Here is a 12121-nt window from a genome sequence, read left to right as displayed (position 1 = left end):
AAGTGCCCAGTAAGCAAGAGGTTAAATGGTTAAGTGATGTCTCTGCTATGTGATTCTCTTCCCTCCCACAGACAGGTTCTCTTTCTCTGTCCTCCTAGAAAGTCTTCTCTGCTTTGACCACTTTTCCATCCAGCCTGTTGCTGTGAGGCTCTCCTGTGTTCTCCTCCTTGTCATCCCACACAGAGCCCCATACAGTAGCAGGCAGGATTTACTACAGTGAGGAGGAGGGGAGGTGGGAGGAGCAGCAGCAGCAGCCTGACACAGACAGTGAGAGCTCCGTGCTCAGCCAATCAGGAATCATCTAATAGCAGAGCTGCACATGCAGGAAGATCGGGAAACTGACCTTACTGGAGCTTGTTCCCGCCCACTGACAATTATGGGCGGGGGCAAGGCGCCCTGTTTCTTTACAGTCTCTCCCTATTGGACAGTTAGTAAGTGCTCGGGAGAGGGGGGAGTTCAGACACCCCAACACCCCCCTCCACTATGCGGAGGACACGTGCTTCCTGATTGGTGGAGCTCCACTCTGCAGTCAGACAAATTATACTTGGTTCCCGGTGTTCTGCCGAGAAAGTTCCGCTCGGCGGATTAGTTCCCTCCTCTAGTGCGCATGCGCAGTAGAAGGCGGCGGAAATAGCCGAAGCGGAACAGGCAAGACACCGGTTCTCAATAGGGGGCGGTGCTAGAAGGTATGTCGGTGTGGAGATGAGGGGCGTGTTTAGGGGCGGGTAGGGGGTGGATACAGGCGGGACTTAGGGGAGGGGGGGGGGGGGGTATCCAGCATGAACTGGCTGAAGAAAGATCCGTATATGAAAGTGCTGGGAATTGAGTGCAATGTGTATCACGTGACTAATTCCTAAGAAAACCATAAATATATAATGGAGGGCGATTATTACCTTTTGATGGGATCGGAAATCCTCCGGTCAATGCAATTGGCGTGGCCAACGCAATAAGAAATAATAGCAATGAATAGGTCATTGTCACTCGTCTTCTCAGAGATAAAGATAAACACATCAACACTCCTCAAACTCCTCGTGTTATCTGAGGCTGTGATCTGTGAGTCCTGTATATAACCGTTATGTCATTGTGACGTCATAGAGAGGGTTTTTTTTTTTTTTCCTGTTTGCTTCTTGGTTTAGGGCTCTGTGATCACTGTGCATTTCTGAATCTTCATTTACATGCATTTTAGTGTGTTTGCAGTGCGTTTAAATGCATTTGCAATGTATTTTTTAAAATTATTTTTAATTTCTTAACATGTTTTTCTATGATGTGTTTACATGCATTAGCGTGCATTCCTGTGCGTTTTTGATATGTTGGTGTGCATTCACATGCATTTGCGGTGCATTTACATGCGTTCATGTTCGGTTTTGATGCATTTATGTGTGTTTCAATGCAGAAAAATGCAGCATGATGTACTTTTTTGTTTTAATGAACATAAAAACACTGCAATGGTGTAAACTAAGCTCATTGCAATACATTCATTTTTCTCAAATCTGCATTTTTACTGAGTTTATGTTGTGTTTATAAATGCACCTGCCTGCATCTGATGTAAATAAACCCTAAGGATCAGTTCACACCATAGAAACGCAGTGCGGATGCATTCCAGATGGTTTTTTGCATGCACGTTTTTGATGCGTTCCAGTGCGTCCCCCCCCCCCCTCTATGTTCTTAACCTTAAATACCAGTTCACACCACATGCAGTCCAGTGCGTTTTTTTTCTCTGCATTAAAAATGCATAGAAAGTAGGTTATATGGTTTTCAATGGCATAGTTCACACCAGTGCTTTCAGTTCCTGTACTGGAATGCTGTAAAACGCATCAAAAACTCACTGGAACACACCTGTCCTTATTTAAGCTTGAGAAAATAGGTGGGGGGGGGGGGGGTTGCACTGGTCTGCATCAAAAATGCGCATGCAGAAAAGCATCTGGAACGAATAAGGACATATGTGTTTCAGTGCATTTTTGATGCGTTTTACAGCGTTCCAGTGCAGGAAAAAATGCAGCACGTTCTACTTTCTTTTTTCTGGAACTGGAACGCACTGGAACTGCAAGCACTGGTGTGAACTATGCTACTGAAAACCATAAAACCTACTATTAGAAGAGAGAATAGCAGAATGTGTTTTGGGGTGTAATTTGTGGTATGCATATGCTGTGTGTGAGAAATAACCTGCTAATATGACAATTTTGTGAAAAAAAAAAAAAAAAAAAAATCTTGATTTTGCAAAGAATTGTGGGAAAAAATGACAACTTCAAAAAACTCACCATGCATCTTTCTAAATACCTTGGAATGTCTACTTTTCAAAAAGGGGTCATTTGTGGGGTATTTGTACTTTTCTGGCATGTCAGGCTTGGTTCACACAGGGGCGGCACGACTTGCAGGTCGCCTCACCGAGGCGACCTGCACACGACTGCCACGGCGACTTGCAAAACGACTTCTGTATAGAAGTCTATGCAAGTCGCCTCAAGTCGCCCCAAAAGAAGTACAGCAACCTTTTTCAAAGTTGGAGCGACTTGCGTTGCTCCGATTAGAACGGTTCCATTGTACAGAATGGGACGCTACTTAGGTCGACTAGGTCGCCTGACAAGTCGTCCTAGTGTGAACCGAGCCTTAGGGTCTGTACTTCAGGTGTGATCAATTTTCAGATATTGGCACCATAGCTTGTGGTCTCTATAACTTTCACAAAGACCAAATAATATCAACCAATTTGTACTTATTTTTACCAAAGATATGTAGCGGTATAAATTGTGGCCAAAATTTACGAAGAAAAATTACTAATTTGCTAAATTTTATAACAGAAACAAAGAAAATTTCATTTTTATACCGAATTTTCAGTCTTTTTTTTCTTTTATAGCGCAAAAAATAAAAAACCCAGTGGTGATTAAATACCACCAAAAGAAAGCTCTATTTGTGTGAAAAAAGGACAAAAAATTCATATAGGTACAGTGTTGCCTGACTGACTAATTGTCATTCAAAGTGTGAGAGCACCGAAAGCTGAAAATTGGTCTGGTTAGGAAGGGGGTTTAAGTGCCCAGTTGTCAAGTGGTTAAAGGCCAGTTCACACCACATACAGTCCAGTGTGTTTTTTTTTTTTCTGCATTAAAATTGCATAGAAAGTAGGTTATATGGTTTTTAATGGCATAGTTCACACCAGTGCTTTCAGTTCCTGTACTGGAATGCTGTAAAATGCTTTTCAGTTCCAGAAAACAAGTAGACAATGCTGCATTTTTCCTGTACTGGAACGCTGTAAAACACATCAAAAACGCACCAGAACACACATGTCCTTATTTAGGGACAGTTCACACCATAGAAACGCAGTCCGGATGGGTTGCAGATGCTTTTCTGCATGCACAAAGCTCACTGGAAGACACCTGTCCTTATTCAAGGTAGAGAAAATAGGGGGGGGGGGGGGTGCACTGGACTGCATAAAAAAAATGTGCATGCAGAAAAGCATCTGGAATGCATCCGGACTGCGTTTTTTATGGTGTGTGAACTGGCCCCGAATAAGGACATGTGTGTTCCAGTGCATTTGTGATGCGTTTTACAGCATTCCAGTACAGTCCAGTGCAGGAAAAATGCAGCACGTTCTACTTTCTTTTTTCTGGAACTACAAGCACTGATGTGAACTATGCCATTGAAAACCATAAAACCTTTTTTCCGTGCATTTTTAATGCAGGAAAAAAAAATGCACTGGACTGCATGTGGTGTGATCTGGCCCTATAAGCAGACATTTATTATGATGCAAACAGATGACATGCATGTAAATATGTGTTACTCATTGCCTCTGGTTCATCGGCCACTTGTTACTTGTTTTTTAATTGGAAGAGAAAACTTAGGACAGGACTGGGAGGAGCCACAATCTCTAGTGCAGTGATAGTCTCCGCCCCTTATGCAAATAAAGGAGCATAATAACATACTAAAGGTGGAGGTGTGGAAAGTCTATGACCTCCGGGCTGCTCCATAGATCCCAATTGTTCCTCTTTAGGACCAAATCCATCTCTCCCTTTTTTACTACTCAGTTGTTGCTTTTTGGTCTGATGTATGTGTGCCATAGAGTTACACTCCATATATAGAAGAACCTGTGACATGACATATCCATATAATACAGGATAAGTGTATACTAATAGTAGGGATTATACCCAGTATACAAAACCTAGAGAAGTGACACTGTGCAGAGTCCATACATGTAGAATAAGTGAATCACACCCAGCATACAGAACTAGAGAAGTGATACTGTTCAGTGTTCATATATACAGGAGAAGAAAAGTGGCTGTATTTTCAATAGTCCAGTACCATACAGCATGTTCGGGGGGGGGGGGGATTTGGTGTGACATAGGCAACATTTGTCATTTTATTTTATTTTATTTATTTTTTTATCCAACCTCTCTCCCTGCGTAGTTGATAATAACCCCCTGCATTTATGTCAGTGGCAACAATAATAACCCCCAAGCATTAAGGCCTCATGCACACTGGACGTTTCTGGACGTTTTTTTACAGCAGCTGTTTTTGGCTTCAGACGTTTTTTTTTCTACAGTCAAAAAACTCCCCATCATGTTATCCTATGTGTCCATGCACACATAGGCTGTTATCAGCAGTTTTTGGCTGGGGCTTTCTTGGCTTAAAAAAACCCTCAAAACTAGTGGGTTCTGAGAGCAGTTTTTCAGCTGTAAAAACGCTTTAATGTCAAAAAACGTCCATAAACGCTCAAAAACACAGCTCACCAGCATTTTTTTACGTTTTTGATCCATCCGTTTTTGAAAAAATAAATAAAAAAATATTTTTTTTCAAAAAAAAAAAAAAAACGCTATTGCAAAACGTTTAAAAACTCACTGTAAAGCTACTGGCGTTTTTATAACGTTTTTTTAACGTCCAGTGTTCATGAGGCTGTAACAAACACGTCCCACACTCCGCTTGAGTGCTTCCGTCAGTATATCGCTTCCTAAGTCCTGGAACTTCAGACCAATGGATCTGGCTATAGTAACCCCCAAGAACCAGACAACACCGGTCTTGGAGTACATCAGAAATAACCTGCTTTATTTGACATCTCGCACAAATATATACACCAGGATGACAATACAAACTCTAACCAGAAACCTAATTAACTTGAGCTAGTTATCTAATCATTTACCCAGACTTAGTCTCCCCTAATGTACCACAATATATAACATAATAGAGTATAAACACCCTGTAAGGTTTCTAGTGAAGTAATAATATAATAAGTGTCCCACAGGAAAAACAAGTATACTGTCAAAATAATCTGGAATCCATTGTGACCAACAGTCCCATAAACACAAAATATAAAAATGGATAAAAAATGAAAAAAATTGAAAAAAATGTGTGAAGCTCCAAAGTGTTCTTATAACTGGTGACTCTCATGGTGAAAAATGATGATATCCGGTAACTTTCGTGCTCCCCCTCAAGGATCCCCACTCACCAGCTCCTCATACCCCTGCAGGAGTAATAGGCATGTAGTAGCAGGAGATGAAGGGCTTCCCAGATCCAGTGCAGGCGTCAACACGTGTCTCCTCTGTGACCCAGCTCCAAACAGTGGATGGTGCAACAAATCCTTTCATCTCGTCCTCATAGGAAAAAACAGGGCTCCCATAGTGTAGTAGTTTTATAAAAAGGATTTTATTAAAAAAAACAAACCAATAAAAAAAAAAAAAAAAAAAAGGCCGTTGATAACGGAATGCGTAAGGCGGAGCTACGCATCTACGTCATACCCGGAAATCTGAGCGAGCTTGGAACGCAGCTGAGGCGCACGCCGCTCGGCTGATGTGTCTCTTCCATAGCTCCCTCTGTCTACGTTTTCTCCCACGCATAGTGTGAGTTACTGGCTGCCCTTGCATGGGGAGTCTAGATTGGTTTTATTGGTTGTTTTTTTTAATAAAATCGTTTTTTTTAATAAAATCCTTTTTATAAAACTACTACACTATGGGAGCCCTATTTTTTCCTATGAGGACGAGATGAAAGGATTTGTTGCACCATCCACTGTTTGGAGCTGGGTCACAGAGGAGACACGTGTTGATGCCTGCACTGGATCTGGGAAGCCCTTCATCTCCTGCTACTACATGCCTATACCCCTGCAGGGGTATGAGGAGCTGGTGAGTGGGGATCCTTGAGGGGGAGCACGAAAGTCACCGGATATCATCATTTTTCACCACGAGAGTCACCAATTATAAGAACACTTTGCCACTTTGGAGCTTCACACATTTTTTTCATTTTTTATCCATTTTTATATTTTGTGTTTATGGGACTGTTGGTCACAATGGATTCCAGATTATTTTGACAGTATACTTGTTTTTCCTGTGGGACACTAATTATATTATTACTTCACTAGAAACCTTACAGGGTGTTTATACACTATTATGTTATATATTGTGGTACATTAGGGGAGACTCTGATGGTCACTATCTCTCCCACTGGTACTAGAAGGTTTAATCACTTTATATGATGGTGGTATGTGTTTTATATAGTTTTTCACGCATTTATATGGATTAATTTGTAGGAGGTTTTATCAGGTTTATTTGCAGAGGTACAGCACAGATACTTTATAGAACACCCCGGTACAGGTAGCGCCACACACCCCTATCCTTTTTTATTTCAATACCTTATCTCACCCCCTATTGGAGGTGCGACTCAGGGGAGGCTGCACACCTGGTCTGTCTGTGAGCGCGGAAAATTTGTGGTTGTTAGTACTGGGCAACCACCTAGGGCACACTGCCGCCTAGGACGCCCAGCCGCTGGTTATTCTACTCCCACACTGTCCTCCACAGAGCTTGCAACTACCACCCTGACATGTCAAGTAGGGCACCCCCCGCGCGCGTGCGCCGAGGCTCCTGCTCTCCGCTCTGATGTGTTTCCAGTAATCCCCCCCCTCTCTGCTCTGATATCATGATGTCAGTCAGTCACAGACAGTGTAACATGTGTCCAGCAAACCCCGCCCCCCCAGGGCACTCTCTGATGTGTGTCATGTCCTGGTGTCCAGCAATCCCACTTTCCACTCTGAGATGTGTTCAGCCAGCAGCAGCCCCCCCTCCTCCCTCTCTGCTTTTTACCTGACACTGTGACATGTGTCCGCAGTCCAGCACCGAGGCCGCTCTCCGCTCTTCCTCCACTCTACAGTGTCCATGTCCAGCAGCACAGCTCCCCCCCCCCCCCCCACGCTCTCCTGGCCGTGTCACTGGAGCGGAGTACATGGATGCATCATGGGATTTAGCGTGGTGCCTAGCGGCGGCTTTCCAGGCTTGGGGACAGGTGGAGCCTGGGAGAGGCACCGACACAGAAGTAGGAGGCAGGTACACAGTACAGCAGAGTTGGTGCGAGCGAGGAACAGGCAGCAATCACAGGGTCACCATTCACGTTGTCAGAAATTTACTGAGCCCAAGACTGTCACCTGGTGACACTGGTGTGGTAAGTAAAAACTGTTTCTCTCTGAGTTAATGAGATTGTATATGTGATGACAATGACATGTAATTTTAAAATGTGTGTGTGTATATGTATATTGACTAATTTGCCAAATGTTACCCCCCCCCGAGGCTTCATTGATGGGCGCTGGTGAAGTGTCATTGATGGGCGCTGGTGAGGCTGTATTTGATGGGCGCTGGTGAGGCTGCATTTCATGGGCACTTCATTGAAAAGGTGGGGTTTAGGCAGGGAAAAGGGAGTGGAACCAGGGGGGGGGGGGCAAAATGAGGTTTCGCCTAGGGTGTCAAAAATCCTTGCATCAGCCGTGCACATAAGTATAAACACATCCCCCAATAGTTTGCTAGGAGACAAAGGTGTGTTAATGAGCACAATAAACTATTGGGCAAAAGACCTGGGCTTTCCACATCTCATTAATCAGCATTCCTTTCACATACATCTGTCCACTGAGTCCCAAGCTGGCAGAGACCATCATGGCCTCCTTAATAATGTCCTTTTGCATTATATAACAGAATATCTTCCTAAATGCTTGTAGCTCCCTCAAATGCCAGGGCCCATAGTCGGTAGGCAAGAGGCTAGCATTCAGTCCCCTACGAAAGCCTCTGTCCCGGGTGAGCCTATCAGAGGCCGTGTCAAGGAATGCAATAATAACAACCCCAAGCCCTGGTGTCAGGGACTGCAGTAATAACTCTCAGCATTGGTGTCAGGGAAAGCAATAATCATGCACACTGGACGTTTTTACAGCAGCTGTTTTTTGGCTTCAGACATTTTTTTTCTACAGTCAATAAACTCTCCATCATGTTATCCTATGTGTCCATGCACACATAGGCTGTTATCAGCAGATTTTGGCTTAAAAAAAACCCCCAAAACTAGTGGATCTGAGAGAAGTTTTTTCAGCTGTAAAAATGCTCTAAGGTCCCTTTCACACATACGGACCTTTGAGGTCCGCCTGTCAGTTTTTCAAGCGGACCTGAACGGACGTTCCATTCACCTCTATGGAGCGACAGATGTCAGCGGTGACATATCCGATCCGCTCTTATCCGCTAAATACAGACGGATAGAAACCCTATTTTCCATCCGCCTGGCGGAACGGATGAAAACCGACAAGAGGTCCATTTTCATCCAATCCCTCCATAGAGGAGAGAGGAGCTCTGACAGGTCAGTCTCTGCACAGTGACCGAAGATGGACCTGTCATCCGCCAGCTCAGCAGGGATCAACGGAGCGAACCCTGCTGAGCAAGCGGAGTCCGTGAAAACGGACAGCCACGTGTGATAGGGGCCTAACGCCAAAAAACACTGAAAAACGTGGCTCACCAGCGTTTTTTAACGTTTTTGATCCATTGAAAAAAATAAATAGATAAAAAAACGCTAACGTGGAAAAACGCTAATGCTAAAAAACACTATTGCAAAGATGTTAAACGTTGAAAAACTCATTGCAAAGTTACTGGCATTTTTATAACGTTATTTTAACGTCCAGTGTGCATGAGGCCTTACCCTCAGCATTGGTGTCAGGGAATGCAATAATAACCCACAGGACTGATGTCAGGAACTGCAGTAATACAAAATCATTCTATGGGGGGGGGGGGCACACCCTAAAATGCATTTACATTCAAGATGGTGCTGCTATAAGACCAACAAACAGTACAAAATAGATTACAGCACACACAATGACATTTAAATCCTGCAAGGCTATTTAAAAACACCTGAACATATTCAAAAAATATGGGGATTTGGCCCCACTATATGGTCATATAGTGCTAAGCCCACTTACTGCGTCATAGTACCCCATTATCAGTGGGTCCTACACTAGTAATAGAATGAAAGATCCTGCATCTCAACCATGGCAGACAAACGCCTCTTTATGGGAGAACTGAAGGGATTCCTCCTATGAACTGGTGGCCACTAAAAAGAGGTAATGGGGGGGGGGGGGGGGGGTTGCTTCGGCTCAAGGAACCTGGTCAGAGTCCATACAATATACATACAAAATCATACTTGGGGGGGGCACACCCTAAAATGCGTTTACATTCAAGATGGTGCTGCTATAAGACCAACAAACAGTACACTATATGACCTTATAGTGGGACCAAATCCCCATATTTTTTGAATATGTTCAGGTGTTTTTAAATAGCCTTGCAGGATTTAAATGTCATTGTGTGTGCTGTAATCTATTTTGTACTGTTTGTTGGTCTTATAGTAGCACCATCTTGAATGTAAATGCATTTTAGGGTGTACCCCCTGTAGGGGCTGCTGAGTCTTGTGGTTCGTCTGTCACCCTGCCCAGCCAGGCACACAATTTCATGCATCCAGAGACATGAAACAGTCCTTGCACTTGTTTTTGTATTTTTATTGAGGGGAATTAACTTGGATAGGGAAATCATGAGATGCCCAGATAATTGAATGTGAATATAGGGACCAAACTATATATACTCATGGTATATTCAATTTCCTTCTTCCTGCACTTCACTTGTTTGCAGACTATCACTCCTCCACACCTCCAGCACATCGCTTGTTTGCACTTCCCGGACCATCTAGCACTGATTTACAGGCCTGACACTGGCTCAGCCAGGCCTAAAGCAGATGCCCTTTGCAGGCAGAGACCACGGGCTCCTATGGTGTAGCAAACATATAGAAAGTCCCAGTGCTAGCTGTCCATGTGGCTACTGCTCCCAGTACCACCTCTTCAGGCACTGCCAGCCCTCCTGGCTGCAGCTGCCCCTTTCCACTGTCTGTGCCACCACAATCCTCCAGACTGGCTCTTCACCTATCCCAGACTGCTCATCCCTGTCCTCTCAGGCGTATTTAATGAGGCCTGCCCCTGCCAATTAAGATTGGGGATTGGTCAGGGCTCTTCAGAACATCCCAGGCAGCTCCACCTCCCCTCTCCACCTCTCTTTCCAGAAAACACCAGAACATTCTGGAAAGAAGTGGGAGGTCCTGGTGATGCTACCTGTGAGTCACCCAGCACTATCCTGAGCCACTCCCAACCCAGGTCATAACACACCCAGGCTTAGCTGCCAGACAAGCCTGGAAGTTTACCTACTCTCACAAAACATGTACTATCCTAGCACACTAGGGGGTGCTACACAATAACCCCCAGTATTGGTGTCAGGAAATGTAATAATAACCTTCAGCATTGGTGTCAGGGAATGCAATAATAACCCCCAGCACCGGTGTCAGTGAATGTAATAATAATAACCCCCAGCACTGGTGTCAGGGAATATAATAATAACCCCCAGCATTGGTGTCAGTATAATAACCTGTTAACCTCCCTTTCATCAGTGGTGATCAGTAGCAGTGCTACTACCACATGTGTGGTTTGAATGCCTTTTACATACTGTATGGTAAAACAAGTCTTTATGCTGGTTATATTAGTAAACTATGAGAACTAATGAAGTTGCTATATATAATCAGAGAATGGTTGGGGTTCTATTATTTTATTATAGTAAAAGAAGAAGGTGGACTAACAGTCCCAGGAGGCAAAGAATCCACGTGAGAAATTCCAATGCAAGAGTGACTTTCCCTCCACCTCCAGCACACTCGCTTTGCTCACCTCTAGATGTGGACCACTGAACAAAGCGATGGTCAACGCTGCATGTCCCTTAAGGGTAAAAACTTCCAGACAAGGTCCAGATCCTCCGACCAGAATCCCCAGGAATATGATAGTAAGAGAGAGACAGATCTAAGTGTACACTATTGATATCCTTTAAAAGCTTTATTAGTATATAAATGACTACTCACAAAGGTTGCACACAGGTGTGCAGGGTCATTATATACTCAGGTCTGAGGATAGCTTAGGGCTTCCAGTTTGGAAACCGCTTCCAGTGTGAGAGACGGAAGGTCTCACCCGAGGTCAGAGGCAGGGGCGTTGCTAGGTTTACAAAAGATAAGGGGCTAGAGCCCCTAGCAGCGAAGTAAAGAGTCATACGCTTGGGCGAGCATACACATGTATATAATATACACGTGTGTGTATATATCTCTCGTTACATATCTGAGTGCGGATCCCCCCTAACATCAGAGCCCCTTCCTTAAATCAGGGTCCCCAGAGAGCCTCCCCCTTAAATCAGGGTCCCCAGAGAGCCTCCCCCTTACATCAGGTTCCCCAGAGAGCCTCCCCCTTACATCAGGTTTCCCAGAGAGCCTCCCCCTTACATCAGGTTCCCCAGAGAGCCTCCCCCTTACATCAGGTTCCCCAGAGAGCCTCCCCCTTACATCAGGTTCCCCAGAGAGCCTCCCCCTTACATCAGGTTCCCCAGAGAGCCTCCCCCTTACATCAGGTTCCCCAGAGAGCCTCCCCCTTACATCAGGGTCCCCAGAGAGCCTCCCCCCTACATCAGGGTCCCCAGAGAGCCTCCCCCCTACATCAGGGTCCCCAGAGAGCCTCCCCTTTACATCAGGGTCCCCAGAGAGCCTCCCCCTTACATCAAGGTTCCCGGAGAGCCTCCCTATACATCAGGGCCCCCAGAGAGCCTCTCTTGCATTAGGATGAGAGAGAGGGGGTGGATAAAAAGGGGTGAAAGAGAGGGTGGCTGAGAGGGGGGTGGATGAGTGACCCCCTAACCCTGCCTGAAGTCCCTACAGTCCCAGCCCCATCTGTGTGGGTAAGCGTGTGTGATGCACCTACCTCCCACCTGTCCTCGGTCAGCCTGTTTTGTTCCTGTTCCAATCACAGGGAGCTGGGAGAGGCAGTAGGAGAAGCAGTGCA

General features: G+C 44.9%; 1 long non-coding RNA gene across 1 annotated transcript in view; it reads left to right on the top strand.

Annotated features, from left to right (window-relative positions):
- The first annotated feature begins 763 nt into the window (after nucleotides 1-763).
- The window catches only part of LOC141129207 (uncharacterized), a 16746-nt gene continuing 5388 nt past the window's right edge, over nucleotides 764-12121 (top strand). Inside the window, exon 1 of the long non-coding RNA XR_012241791.1 lies at nucleotides 764-1053. This is a non-coding gene — a long non-coding RNA (uncharacterized lncRNA). The remainder of the gene's footprint in view (nucleotides 1054-12121) is intronic.

Source organism: Aquarana catesbeiana, linkage group LG02 (assembly GCF_042186555.1).
Source record: "Aquarana catesbeiana isolate 2022-GZ linkage group LG02, ASM4218655v1, whole genome shotgun sequence".
NCBI lineage: Eukaryota > Metazoa > Chordata > Amphibia > Anura > Ranidae > Aquarana > Aquarana catesbeiana.
Note: the sequence above shows the minus strand (reverse complement) of the source record. Positions and strands in the feature narration are given on the sequence as shown.